We start from the raw sequence: 15,563 nt of genomic DNA on the forward strand, positions 1-15,563 counted from the left end.
TAGGCAGAGATTGGCACAGCCCCAGCCAGAAACAGAAAAGAGCAGAACAGCTGCGTCTCCTAAGTTTGTGTTCAGAGAAGCAGGGAAGCAGGTTTTTCCTGCTACAATGTCACGCCCCTCCCCAAGAACTGCTGCTCCACCTGTTTGCTGCTGTTTATAACAGGCCCTGAAGGAGGAAGAGGGGCTTTTTGCCTTTGGCTCTTACTTTGGATTTTTTTGGGCTTTGGCTCTTGACTTTTGCTTTGGGATGTGGACCTTTTTTGCCTTTGGCTTTTGCCTGTGATTTTGGCTTTTGCTCTGGGCTTTGTGGTGTGGGAAGCTTTAGATGGGAAAAGAATTACCGAAGGGAAAAGAATGGCTAAAGGGAAATGGCTGGAGGGAAAAGAATGGCTAAAGAGGGGTTGATAAAAAGTCTGCACCGAGAACTTTAACAGGCCTTACAAAGCTAAGCCAAAGAAAGAACTGTATACGTAGGCTGTAGAAAAACTGAGCTAAAGAAAAGCCAAAGAAAGAACTTTACAGTGCAAGTCTAAGGACCTAGACTTTAAGAGTTACGCATATGCAGTTTGTAGGCACGACTGTTTGCAAGACTGAGCACCTAGGCTTTAAGAAAGCTAAAGGGAGAAGGGACAGTGCAAGCCTAAGGAAAGAGGTTTTAAGCAAGGTTTTAAAGAAAACTTTAGAAGCAAGATTTTAGAGAACTGCAAGGAGTAAAGAATAAAGATAGAAAAAAGAAGCAATGAGGGTTGTGCGTCTCCACCAGAGCACCCAACATCTGACCCCACTTTCTGTCTATCTATCCTGTGTCTTTTCTGAATTTCCAGTCACCTCTAGTTAGCTCCAGTTAGGTTCAGTAATAACCAGGAACAAGAGAGAAAGCTCGTTCTAAGAAGGGAGGGAGCAAGAAAACAGCACCCCCTTCCAGGGGCATCTTTCTTCTGCTTCACAACCAGACTCAAACCATCTCTCTATCCTGAGCCAACCAGTGATGGAGATCCAGACTGCAGGATGTCATGACATCTTTGACACACTGCCCTAGATAGAGAAAAATGACAGGGGAGTTTCTTCTCCAGTGGAAGAATTTCCAGACCTGTGTCTCAGAGCAGAGTGCCAGTGGGTCTCAAGTCAGCAGAAATCTGTGGGCCCCTGTCACCCACAAATGAATGTATGGTTTCCTGGACTGCTATAGAGGAATGAAATGCAGAGAGTTAGTCCACCTTGCCTCAGAGGCTGGGATACCCGTGGGAAAGCCATCCCCAGGTGTTTCCTCAGTGCACTGGAACTTGCCCTCCTCAGCCAATGCTGGCTCACAAGGCGACAAAAGACTAGGTTTCTTCCACTGGAGCCTGGGCTGCACTGGACAACCAGGGAGACCCAAAGAGAGCTACATATCAGAGGCAGAGTACAGAACACCCCACACGGGCAGCACAGGGGACAGAGACAGCTTGAACTTTCATTATTTGTGGAGAACTTAAAAAAAATTCAATTGTAGGAAAATGTTTTAGGAGTGAAAGAAGACAGCTGTCATTTTTTAAATTAAACAACTTAATGAACGTTTGAATTGAAGATAAGTGGTATGATTTTGAGCTTTGAATTACTGTTCTACAGATTTAAGTAGAAGTAAAACCTCCAAATGCAGGGTGTTTTGTGCTTGTATGCAAAACCTAGGACATGTGAAAGGAGGCAGTATAGATTATAGAGAGGCAATGATATAAAAACTCATAGGGGGAATGCCTTGCTTCATCTAGGAAAGACCTAAACCTGCAATTTGAAAGTGCCTGCTGAAGTCCATGCCAGCACTAAGACCAACAGACCAAGCAAGGGGTGGATAGAATTCCTGACAAAGATGTGTCAGATATGCTGAAAGTAAAGCCACTGAAACTCGTGAAATGAATTCAATGTAGTTTTTATGAGGAAAATTGTAACTTCAGCTGCATATTTTAGAAAAGAAGAATGAAAACCACCAAGCTGAGCACACAGCTCATAAAGTCCTAAAAAATTAACATGAAAGTACATTAAGCTTAAAGATAAAAATATGAAAAGAAGACTATTAATAAAATAGTCATTAATAAAATAACAAACCTATAAATATCATAATGAGGATAACATTTACTATTTTAAATGACATAAAATTGATAACTTATAGGAAGATATGAAAAAAATTACAAAATTTCAATGACAAAAGTGAAGATGGGTACATTTTTGGAGCTATTACAGTTGCTAAGAAGATATTAAGAGGACATTATGAAAAAACTTATGCAGGAAAATCTTTATTCTGAATCCAAGAAAAAAGAGATAAAAGAAGAAAATCAATTCCAGAAGAAGGGCTGTGACCATTCACTCCAAAAATGTTTTGGGTACTGGGATACAAAACAAAGCCAAAAAGGAAGAAAAACAATAAAAAGATAAGGGAAGAAAAAGAACAATGAAACTGCCTGTCTCCTGGGGCTTAAATACTGTTATGAAAGACCATTTCAAACTTTTTCAAATTTTACTTGATATATTTCTGTAAAATAGTTTATGTTTTTTAAATAGTTTGTATCTATCTGTGTTTAATTTTTTTAGAAAATTCTGTGTATTACACAAAAATAGCTAACGGTTATCGGTTTTGCAGTTATTGTTTTAGGAACATATCCTTATGGTTTATTCAATTCTACTCCTCTTAAGTTTGCTTTGCTCTTTATTCTTACTTGTTCAGTTGAATGTTTAATCATTCATTTATTTTCTTATTTATTGGCATGAACATATTAGACTACTACATTTTCCATGAGCGTTGCTTAGTGAAATTCAATTTTATCTGATAGGTTGTTCTTTAACTTTTTGAGAAAGGGATTTTTCCAGCATTCTAGCAGGGCTTGAGGTAACCCAAAAGATCGAGGGAGAAATTGAGGGAAATCTGGACTCATTCTGGTTTCCCGGCAATTAGGGTCTCACCTTCGTCACAGAACAAGATACGGAGATCTTCCACGTGGATTTGCCTGTGCAGTGGGTCATTTGTTGTTCAGGTGATGACATCAGATCCTTAGAACACACTTGTTAAGTCTGTACTCATTAATCACTTGCATTCACTTAAAAACAAAAACTAACAAAAGAAAACAGAAAGATTATTCAGTTAAAGATGACTTCACCACATGTAATCTCTTGAAATAGGTTTAAATCCTTCAATTCAATAACTTTCAGTTACCTTTTAAAAAATACCTATACATGTAATTATATATACATGTAAAACGATCCTGTGATTCTACTTATGGTTCCTCTGCTGTGCAGAAGATCTAGGAGCAGAAAAGCCACCCATGAACAGTGGCTTGATGCTGCAGAAAGGTTACGAATAGAAGTCTGTCCCTTCATTGATCTGGACTGTCCATGACATCAGTATAAATGATCACCCTTTTGGATGGGATCTTGCTTCTGCAAATTACTAATAGATTCCGTTTCTTTAGTGTGATCTATAGTAGATCCCACTGAAAGGTCAAAAGAACCCAGCTATCGTTCCTGTCTAAGCCTCTCTGGTCTTTCTGTTCTTGGTGGAGACTACCAAAGTGATGGTAGGAGAAGATGGAGGATTTTGCCTTTCTATCTTGTAGCTCTTTGAGAGAAACACTGACTGGGTTCCAAGAATAAGGCTCCATTCTCACTAGTAGTGCCTGGTTTTCCAATGCTACCTGGAATGTGAGTACTCTGTTTCTCCAGCTCACATGCCCTGGAAAACACAGAATGCTGTGTTCTCTGTGGGATTATTTCCGCACCCTGGGAAACTAAAGTGGCAGGATATTCTCCTTGAAATATCATCTCCGTCACTTTAGATACGATGGCTTTCTTATAAGTTGAAGGGCAGCACGGGGTTCATTTTATGTGATGAAACCCCACTCCACACTCCATCATCCCTGCTAAAATAGGCCCATTAGAAGAGCTGGCAGACACAACAGGGGCCTGGGATAATGACAAGTTTCCTGGTAGATGACAAAGAGAATGAAGATGAAGATGGTAACACAGAAGATGTATAATTGGGCAGGTTTGGGAAAACAACGCTTTTGGTTGGTCTGCTTATTTGTATGTGTATGGTAGCTCTTCCCATACACATACAAAGGTTACGCTCTGTCTTTTTGACCTCTTGAACCTAAACTGACCCCATGAGTTACCTTGGCCAGGAGAATGTGGCAGAACGACCCAACTTCCTTTAGCTTTCCCGAGACTACCAAGTAGGAAAGCTAGTCTAGCCTTATTGGGAGATGAGAAGTTATGAGAAGAACCACCAGAATACCTGAGCCATCATTCCACACTTGCTGCCACCACAAGTGGGCTCTGTGGTCCTCTGGTCCAGCATGGCTGCAGAGCCAGCCAGACAGCCATGTGAGCACACTGAGGAGGGACCATCAGAAACTCCATGCTGGAGACAGAACCAGGATGAAATCGTCACTGTTGTTACCCACTACCTTAGGATGGTTTCTTACTGAGGAATGCATTATTGATGCATCAGAGTCATTGAGGATAGTTTGATAAAGACACAAATTGTTAAAATAAACATCATCAAAGATTTATTTACTGAAAGATGTAAAAAATACATTTAAAGATCAAGTTAGTTTCAAGGAAGTATGCAAAATTTAAGTTAGAAACTCCAAAGAGGCAATGAAAATGGAAGATAATTCATACATGACATGTGGGTTCCTGCAAACAGTACTGAAATAAAAAATATAGCATTGAAAACAAAACTATAGCAAAACCACAGTGCTGTTCAAAAGAACTAAATATTCCTCTTAAGAAATTAGAAAGAAATAATGTGAACCAAAATAATCCAAGCAATAGAATTTAATAAAGATAGCCAGCATTGATGACTGCTTAATTAATTATTGATAACATTTGGATGTGGTTTCTCACCCAAGGGTTCACAGGCTGGAAGCTTGGTCCTCAGTCTGGTGATGTGAGCAGCATCAGTGTGGGCAGAGGGCTGTTAATGAGAAGTCCTTAGGTCACTGGGGGCAATGCCCTTGGGAGGGATAAAGGTCACTCTCTTGGAACCATGAAGTAGTTCTGGTGAAAGCAAGTTGCTGTAAGAGTGAGCCTGAACCCTGAATCACTCTCTGGATTCCTGTCTGAAATGTAATCGCTTCCTCCCACCAGCATACTTGCCACTTTGGTGCCATCCACCATGTACCAGCACCAAGCAGGTGCCCTTCAAACTCCAGAACTACAAGATAAATAAACCTCACTCATTTGTAAAGTTTCACAGAGTCTAGCATTTTGTTATAGAAATGGAAAGTGAACAATACACATTGTGAATGAAGGGCAGTCTTAAGAATTAAAAAAAATAATAGTTATTTTGGAAACCAGTCTAGATGTACCTAAAAATATTATGTATATCTATATACCATCTCAGCACCATTGTTTTTGAGAATCTATGTGTAAGGGAAAAACAGTAGAAAAGGCTATATAATAAGAGACAAACACAGTCTCAACTAAAACTAAATTCCATTTTGCTAAGTCCTCTGTCATTAATCAAAGATTTCTCCTCTTGTGTTCTCCTGCTATTGATATAAAAGACTTGGACTTTTTTGTTCTCAATTTGTTTTATTACCAAGTCTGACTTCCTGCAGAAATATAATTTTATATGAAGATTTATAAAAACTCTTTTATAAACTTTCACACTTTCATAAAACATGTCACTATAGCAGTTTGCAAAACTGCACAATTTTACCTATTGTTAATTACTTCTGAATTTACCGAATTTAAAATGAACTAGCTGATTTTTTGTTTATTCCTTTCAAAAAGAAGACTTTTTCTTTTATCACTAATATAAAAAGGGGGTGGTTTCCATTATTTTAACCAAAAGCATAATCTGATACCTCATGGCTCTGCAGCAGTTTACGTATTTCAAACTGAATCATAAGCCTCCAACAATTTCAAAAATTAAACACAGTCCAGGCCCTTGACACTTCCACACTCAGGACAAGCCATCAGGACACAGAGAAAAATTCTCTTCATTATTTGTCATTCTCCAATGCTAGCAACAGCTAGCCAAGGATAATAAGTCAAACCCAAGATGAGGAGAATTAGCTGTAGTCACTTTCCTGCTGACAACAAAATCCTCTAAGGATTTAGGACACTGATCTTGAAGCTTTTGTCATAGACACTTTTTGGCTTTAAAAAAAAATCATGGCAAAATTAAATTACCATAAAATTTATCATCTTCACCCTTCAATTTTCCATTAATAACACTGACTTGTGAGTTCATAATTCTCTCTCCATCCCAGGCAAAGGAACTTTTCATTTTGTAAAGGCCTGAAGGTCATGAAGCTATTCAGACATTGCCACAGTCTGAAGATGACTGTACCCAAGACTCATGCCGAGGTCTGATCCCCAGTGGAACGGGGCTGACAGCGGTTGAGCCTTTACAAGGCATAGGTCCATACAAGCAATGACTGACTTTCTTATGCAAGTGAATTCTTGCCCTCACAGAGCTGAGCCTGGCACCTTCACTTTCTCTCCCCTTCACACCTGAGCCCCTCTCTACACATCCTTTTCCTTCCACAAGGCCCTCACCAGAAACCAAGCAGAGGCCAGTGCCCTGCCTTGAATTTCTGAAACTGTAAGCCCTAATAAACTCCTTTCCTTCACAAATTATCTAGTCTCTGGTATTCAGTTATAGCAATAAAAATGAATGAAGACACCCATCATCGAAGAAGATAGCAAGGTATGTGCTATGGTCCAAACATACCCAAAAAGCAGGTGCTGGAAATTACTCCAAAATGTGACACTGGCAGAAGAAGTCACTAGTAAAGCTGAAGAGAGTTTGACAGTGATGATGTAGTCTGACCCTCATGGAGAAAAAGATGGTGAGGAAAAGGGAACAGAATCTCAGAGAATTTCACCAACTAGTACATAATGGCACAGACAGGAAAGAAAGGAGCAGAAAACATACTCAAAGAAATCATGGCTGAAAACATGTCAATGCAAAGTGTTTGGTCCATGAGGGCTCCAGCCTCAAGAATGGATTAAAGCCAGTTATAAATGGACTTGGGTTGTGATTGCCAGCAGGTGCCCTTGCCTTCTGTGTGAATGTGTGGCCATTGGGCCTCAGCAGATGCAGCCTCTTGATGTTTTGGACTTTATATGTTCCAAAACCATTTGGACTTTCTATGTTCCAAAACCACGAGCCAAGGCATTTCTTTTCTTTGTAAATCATCCAGTCTCTGGTATTCCATTATAGCAGAACAGAATGCACTAAGAAGGTATGAAAACCAAAGTGCTGCAGTAGAGCTCAGAAAACTGGGTCCAGTGTACTTTGGTCACTAGGTCCCACATATTCGCAGAGCATATCATGTTGATTTTCATGCCATTTCAAATCCACTCTTGTTTGTTTCCTTTTCTGTACTGACATTATCTGGTGTTATCTCACTACTCCAATGAAGTGTGCTTATACTAACTTTATGTGCCTTATTATACTCTGATACATCACTCATTTGTGTGTTATAAACCCAACAATGCAACTGTAGATATAGTTTCTCTACAGTGGCTCTTTAAAGAATGTATAAGAGGAAAAGAAGCCCAAGCGTGGTGGCTCATACCTATAATCCCAGCTCTGAGGAAAGCGAGGCAAGAGGATCACCAGCCCAGGCAAAGTTAACAACAGGCTATCTCAAAGATGAAATAAGAACAAAAGGCCTGTGGGCATGGCTCAATTGGTAGAGCATTTGCATAGCATGCATGAGGCCCTGGGTTCAATCCCCACTAACACACACACACACACACACACACACACACACACACACACACACACACAAAGAATGAAAAAGGAAAGATGAAGAAATGTGCCTTCATACTGTCTTTTCTGATTACACAATTATCTTTACCACTGCTCTGTGTGTGTGTGAGTGTGTGTGAATTACCATAGGTGATTACTTGCTTTCAGTGTGAATAACTTCCTGTGATATATCCTGTGAGATGGGTCTGAACAATAAATTCTGCCTTCATTTCTAGAAATATTCTATTCCACCTTCATTTCTTTCTTCTTTCAATTAACTAATTTATTTGCTTATTTAGAGACAGGGTCTTGCTGTGTGGCCCAGGCTGGCCTCAAATTCCTGAGCTTCCTGCCTCAATCTCCAGTGTGCTGGGATTATAAATATGCACCAGTATGCCCAGCCTCTCCATCTGAATTTCTACAAGTGTTTTTTCAAATATAAGATAGCAGTGTGGCAGCTTCCTTTCAGCACTGTAGGGCACCAGGTCCCCTTGCTCCCATCATCCACTACCCTAATGACTTAGTCAGCTGTTGAACTCGCAGTTTCCTTCCACCTGATGAACTGATTTTTCTTGCTGCTCTCTGTACTTTCTCGTTTAAGATTTTTGTTATCATGTTTCTAGATGTGGGTTACTTTGGACTTATCCTACTTGGGGTTCTTTAATATGTTCTTTGGTATTTTTCATCAAAGTTTGGAAGTTTTCAGCCACTGGTGTCTTGGCTGTTTTTCTGCTCCTCTCTTTGTGGTACTCTCATTATGCTTACATTGCTGCTGTTCTCTGTGGCCCTGTTCACTCTTCTTCCATCTTTTTTCCTCTGTGCTTCAGACTGTACTGTTTTTACAAATCTATGTTAACATTTGCTACTGCCTTCTTCTGCCGGTTTGAGTCTATCATAAAGCCTATCTAGGGAGTGTTTCACTTCAGCTATTAACACTAGCATTCCCATTTGGTTCATTTAAAAAATAATTCCTATTTTTTGTTATTCTTCATTTGGTGAGACAAAAGCCTTAAAAAAAAAATTATCCAGGATTTCCATCCTATTCCTTGCTCTAGGATAAGACTGACAGATGAATCCAAAAAAGGCTTGCTCAGCCACCCAGGAAGCAGATCCTGAGTGCTTTATTCTGAACAGCATAAATATGATATCTATCCTTAAAGATTTGTTTCTAACTCTTCCATGTATCATATTTACATGTGTGTGTGTATAGTTTATGTAGCTTGAGTAAAAAAAAACTCATTAAATTACTTGAATATATTGCTATGTCTTAGGAATAAGGAGATTTACTAATATAGTGTATTTTTACTACTATTGCATAATAATATCTGATGTCTGTTATCCATGTCAGTAATGGGATTTGTTCCCAGAACTGAGAACAGTGCTATTAGTGAAATTGGCCCATAAATGCAAGTTAGGTGCAACATAGTTGATGATATCTATGTTGCTGTTGTAATTGGTCCATGAGAACCTTCTATAATTTAAATATTCAATTAACATGTAAAATAGGAGAATGTGTAGTTCTTTCATAAGTGAGACTCATAGCATTTCATATATATATTTAAACATTGCTGACAAAGTGTCTTTCATTCTATATGACTCAGTAAAGAGCAGTAGAAATAAAAGTTTAACTTGCAGTTATCCATAAAGTACAGAAGTGTGATTATGATCTTTTATTCAAGGTAAATACATATAAGGTAACAGCCTGTGCTTTTGACCAACATTATGGGAATATAAAGTGGATTGAGATCCACACACTCAGAATCATAGAAAGCCCTTGGAGGGAAGGTCTGTGGGACCCAACTGAGCCAAACTTTCATTTTGCATATGAGAAAACCAAGGCTCTAAACAGTGGAATATCATTCCCAAATCACAAACCTTCCTAAGTTGTGGAAGAAAGAATCAATTTCTCTAGCAGCTCAATTATAAGTTCATTGAATAAAATGAGTCTAAGAGGAAACTGTAACATTTGATAGAAACATAAACCATATTTGCAGATAAGAAAGAAACATTTTATATCTTGGCTTCTAATGATGAACTGTATAATTATATTGAGAATCCTATAAGATGGATGAAAATATCTACAAAGTCACACTTGCCACAAATTCTACTTAAATTTCTAATTCTATATGTGAAGCAATAGAGATGAGATCAAATGCTCTTTAATTTCAGATTCCCTGACTTGTAACATATACTTGCTGATGTCCTAACAGACAATTCTAATTTGTCTTCCTCTTATTAGACCTGAGAAGAACAGCCCTTTGTCAGAGCCCAGTGATCTTCAAATTAGAGGCTCCATGTTATCTCGCTGGATAACTATGGACCCACCTCTCTCCAAATTATTAAATTCATGTAGGCTTTCTCTACCACGCTTCCTTCTGAATCCTTGTTAGAAGCACCTGATGACATTTCTACCATTTTGTCAAAGTAATCTTGACTTTGTTAGCAATGCTGCCCAACATTCTTCCAGTCTCTATCCACTATCCACTTTCAAAGCTACTTCCATATTTTTAACCAATACTTAATTGTTACACCAATGCCTTATTTTCCTGTACCTGTACCTTATTCCTGTACCAGCTTCCTATGGAAGCTGTAGAAAGCTAGCACAACCTTGGAGGATTAAACCAACAGAAATTCATTCCCTGTCAGTTCTGGAAACCAGATGTCTGATATCAAGTGTCAGCAGGAACATACTCTCTCCGAGGCTCTTGGAAGCATCTGTTCTTCCCTCTTCCAGATCCGGTGGCTGCTCATGGTTTTTGGCTTTGTTGGCTTGTGGTTTTGTCCTACAATCTCTCCCTTCATTATCACATACCCTTCTCTTTGCTCTGCTTCTCTCCAGATACTTGTGATTAGATTAAGAATTTATCCAGATAGCCCAGGGTACTCTTCCTATTCAAGATCCTTAATTGAATCACATCTGCAAGAAACTTCTTCCCTTGTAAGGTCATATACAGATTCCAAGTATTAAAACCTTCTATCTTTGGAGCTATTGGTCAGCCAACAGAGAAACTTATGAAGATGTCAACTAAATACAACCTATGGTTAAAAACTGAATCCTTTTGTTGTGAAGGCCATTATTGGGAAAAAAGGCAGGGTTTGAAAAGGATCAGAGAATAATAATGTATCTGTTCTTTTTTTTTATTTTAATGGCTGCATTGTGTGCTTATGAAAAGGTTTCAGTAATATCCACTGAACTGCTCATTGGTTAGGGTGAATTAGTTTGGGAATTTATTCACAAAATGATTTGAGAAAGTTCTTTTTACTGTATGTTATGATTTGAATTATCTCCCCCAAAGTCTCATGTGTTGAAGGCTTGGTCCCCAGATGGGGGCACTGTTGACAGGTCATTGGATAATGAAGGTGCTGTGAGGTAACCTGTGGGTAAGTTCAAAGCTAACTGCACTCTTAGGAGATGGGGCATCATTGAAGAGGGTCATTGAGGGTGTGACTTTGAAGGGTGTATCTTATCCCCAGACCCGTCTTCTTACTCTCTCTACTTCCTAGCCGCTGGTGAGGTGAGAAGCCCTGCTCCATCACACTCTCTCCACCATGATGCTCTGCCTCACTTCAGTCCCAAAGCAATGGAGCCAGCAGACAATAGACTGCAACCTCAGAGACAATCCAACAGTAAACCTTCCATCTTTCTTTCTCTCGGTATGTTACTGCAGCAACGACAAACTAACACATTGTAGTCCCCACTTTTCTGTAAGTTTATGATTATTAAAGAAAAAAAGAAACAAAGGAAAACATAATAAAGAGAATAAGGAAGTAGAGAGAGGGACAGAATTGAAGGACTGCTGGTATGTACCGAGGAAGGAAATTCAATAAAATGCCACAGGACTCTAGTCCCAAAGAAGATCAAAAAGCAGGCTACTCTATAAGCCACGTCATAACCTAGGTGTGTGCTTTTCCCACATTCCATTATACCTCTTTCCTCTTTCCATTTCTCAGTAGGAGATAACAAACTTTGCTAAAATGACCTTCTTATGAACAAATCCTCAGGTAGTTTTGTTTTCAGCCTTTCTCTTCTTCCGGATTTATCCATATAAGTAAGAAAAAAAGGCAATGCATTCTCAATAATATATGCCTTCTTGAATTTGAGGCTCCAAGTGGCAATAATTATTCTAACAAGGGAAATAATTGTACTATTAGAACACAAAAGGTTTATATTTTCAATTAGCCGTACACCTTAAAAACAGAATACAAACAATTAAGGCACGTGATATACATATACTAAATAAGAAGCGACTTTTTGTATGAAAAGTCAGAATCCACCCAGAAAAAGACTTGTGTTTTTTCTTTGAATAAAAAAGCATAAATATTATTAGCCTGTACCCTGTCTGTCTTGTAAGCAAAATGTCATGTAAACAAAGTTTTAGTGATTGTTTTCTTTATAAAAATGATTGTTCTAATTCGACAACTGTTTAATAAGCATAATTATCACTTATACTTGGTCTGACCATCATGATTATCTGACTTTAATACTTAGATTAGTTTTTGACCTGCAATCTTCAGCCTTTGTGAGCTTGGGAACATAGTGTTTGCAACATTACTGAGGTGTAATGGCTTTCTGCCCCTGGAGAATGTCTCTGAAATGCAAAGGCATTCGTGTCTTTTCCAACAATGTCATCATCATGTAGTGGGTACTTACTACATACCAGGAACTTTTCACTGCTTATCTGCTTATCAAGTCGAGGTACGTGTTCAGTACATTGGTCTCTCTATTGAGGAGAATCATTCTACATTCATGAAATTTGTAATGCTGTGGGTGGAACGGTCCATTACAATCTAGTTTCTGTAACTCAAGATGTCAATGACAGCTATATCTAAACACTAAATAATGGTGAAAGACAGCAATTGAAAGGGAAGGATGGAGGACTTCAATGTTGAAGAAATTAGTTCTTATTCATTTCCAAGTCCACTCTTAAGAATTGCAACCATTTCCTGTCTTATTCAATTTGGGCTGCTAGAACAAAATTCAATAGACTATGTGGCTAAAACAACAGAAATTCATTCCTTACAGTTCTGCAAGCCAGAAAGTCCAAGATCAAGGTGCCTGCACACCCTGTGTCTGGTAAGGGACCTGCTTCCTGGCTTGCAGACAGCTCTGTATCCTCACATGGCACAGACAGAGCTAGCTCTCTTCCTTTCAAAAGACACCAATCTTTGTCATTATCCATCCCCGTGACCTAATTATCCCAATATCATTCATTGGAGGTTAAGGTTTCAACATGCAAATTTTGGGGGACACCACATTCAGTTCATAACATTGTCTGTAAGGATTTTACACTTGCCCTGCCACCATTCCTGTGTTGGGAGGCATTATTTTTGTACAAAGGAGTCTAAACTCATACTTCAGGGAATATGTCCCAGAGAGAAGGGCCAAGGAAAATGCTAATGGGTTACATTAACTCCTGTCAGTGACATCTCTTTTATTTCAAAGTTTATGATGATGCTGACAATACATTTTTTGAAAGGGAGTCTCAGGTACAGGACCAAAGAGGAGCGGAGAAAAAACTCAAAAGCTGGGACCTAATTACTATCACTCCGAGTAAGACTTCTCCATGGTAAGGCTTCTTTGGCTTTCCTGAGGTCCCCTCCTGCCTTTCTCTTCTGAGTGGCTATTGCTCGGATTACTGATTGCACAGCCCTTATCCACCCTCCCTGCTTCCTCTCTTCCGGGGGTGTATTTCCACTTTTGTCTCCTTCTCTGCTCAGCTTAAGCTAGATCCCACAAGTGACCTGTGACTTGCATAAAGCTCACCCCTTTTATTTTCTGAGAAGTGATGTAATCACATGGGTAACTTCCAACTTTTCTACTTTAATTGATTTAGGATTTGTTTGTATTTAACTTCCAGATTTGTTTATTATAGGTCCAGGTCTGAACCCTTAAGCAACATAAAATGTTACAATAATTGCCTCTGTGTATCTTTTCTTAAGCAGTGAAAGCTTGGGCTAAGCTGATGATGAGTGAGTACAAAGTGTTTAGCACTATCTATATCTATGTAAGATACAAGAGAATGACTGTTCTGTCAGATCTTGGGTTGGTGCAAAGGAAGACAGTATGTAATAAAGAAAAGAATTGGATATAAGCAAGTATCAAAATACAGAATGCTTTTTGAGGGAAATTGGTATTCAGAAATGGGAGAAAGTCATTGCTGAGACATAGCATGAATCTGAGTCTGGGACTCAGAGGCTTTGAGAGGTGAGGAAGCATTCCATCTAGAAGGAAAAACCCAGGCATGAGTCAATGAAGAGCCATGAGCTCAATTCATAAAAGACAAAGATATCTTCTGCAACAAGGTCAAGCTCAGTTTGCCAAGGAACTCTGGACAGGGAGCTTGATTTCAGTCTACTGAGAAATGCAGCCACTGCCTGCCCTTGGACTTTTCCTGGCAGTAATGATTGAGGTGTGGAACCCGTGAGGTTAGAACCAATTTGCAGATTATGCAGTTAAGAATAAATGATAAGCCTGTTGGTAAAGGGCATGCCTGGGACCCCAGCACTTGGGAGCTGAGGGAGGATGATCACAAGTTCAAGGCCAGTCTGGGCTGCACTAAATGGATAAAGCATGTCAGAACAATAGTTAGTATACAGTAAGTACTCAGTAAAAATGTTAGCTATTATAAAATAACTTCAGGGACTTGCATGATAGCAATGGGAAGACTGGGAAAATAAATCTTACTGGCAAAAGAAACAGCAAGATCACTTCCAAAAGCATCAGGAGTCACTTTAAGATGACTCCCAGAATATTTGCTGGTGGAGTGGCTCAAGTGGTAGTAAACCTTGTTACCAAACATGAGACTGACTTTAAACCTCAGTACCACAAAAAAAAAAAAAAAAAAAAAAAAAAAGATTCCTTGCTGTAAGCAAGGTGAGCATCTAGATTTTCCTGCAGGAACACAGATTTAACTACTTTAAAGAAAACGTACTTTACTGCACACATGTAGTTTTTAGTTCACAGCAGTTCTTTGCAAGTGATCCTGAACTATCCATTTCTAATCCCAATTTTAATATTTCAAACCTGTTCCAACATGAGCAAAAATTTTCAACTTATTTTATTGAGTAAATGAAAAAAATGCATGCTTGTTTTCTCTATTCAGAATGGGAGGTCTGGTTGTCACTCTGGGCTCCTTTCTGGGTACCCTTGACCATGTTACTTGACCTGAGTCCATTTTTTAATAAAATGGGACACAATTGACTCCAAAGTTCTTAGTGAGGACTCAGTGAGATGAACACATGGAACACACAGGCTTTCTCTTTGTAGGCATTCAAAACATTAGTTCTCCATGCCTTTTCTTCAGGAAGGCAGAAGTTACATTCTCTATCAGATCTAACTTCATGCTTTCCAGGATGTCACAGAAGTAAATGAAGAATGTGAGTGAGATGGGCGCCTAAGAAGTTTTCTTGAAAATGGTATCTACCTCACCTTGGGATTTGGGTTTGTGACCTTCCAGGAGGAACATGAGAGCCCACCCCCCACCAGACCCACCTGTGACCTTCCAGGAAGAACACGAGAGCCCACCCCCCCCACCAGACCTGCCCACAGGAAGATGGTCTCCAATAAGAGGGTCTTCTTCTTGCTATTAAAGGCTCAGACATACCTTCAGTCACCCCTGTGCTGACAGTAGCCAAGGATGATGTTCCTTGTTCCAGGAAAGCAGGTTATAGACCAGTGAAGGCTGAGTAAGCTCAGCCATTAACTGAAATACAAAAAACAACCTGCGAGTTTCTTGGAAAAATACTTTATGAAATTTGAAGGCAACATGACAATGAAGTCAAAATCTGTTCATTCCTAGAGCCATTTAACTAAAGGAATGCTTTG

This window comes from Castor canadensis, chromosome 10, assembly GCF_047511655.1.
Source record: "Castor canadensis chromosome 10, mCasCan1.hap1v2, whole genome shotgun sequence".
Lineage (NCBI taxonomy): Eukaryota > Metazoa > Chordata > Mammalia > Rodentia > Castoridae > Castor > Castor canadensis.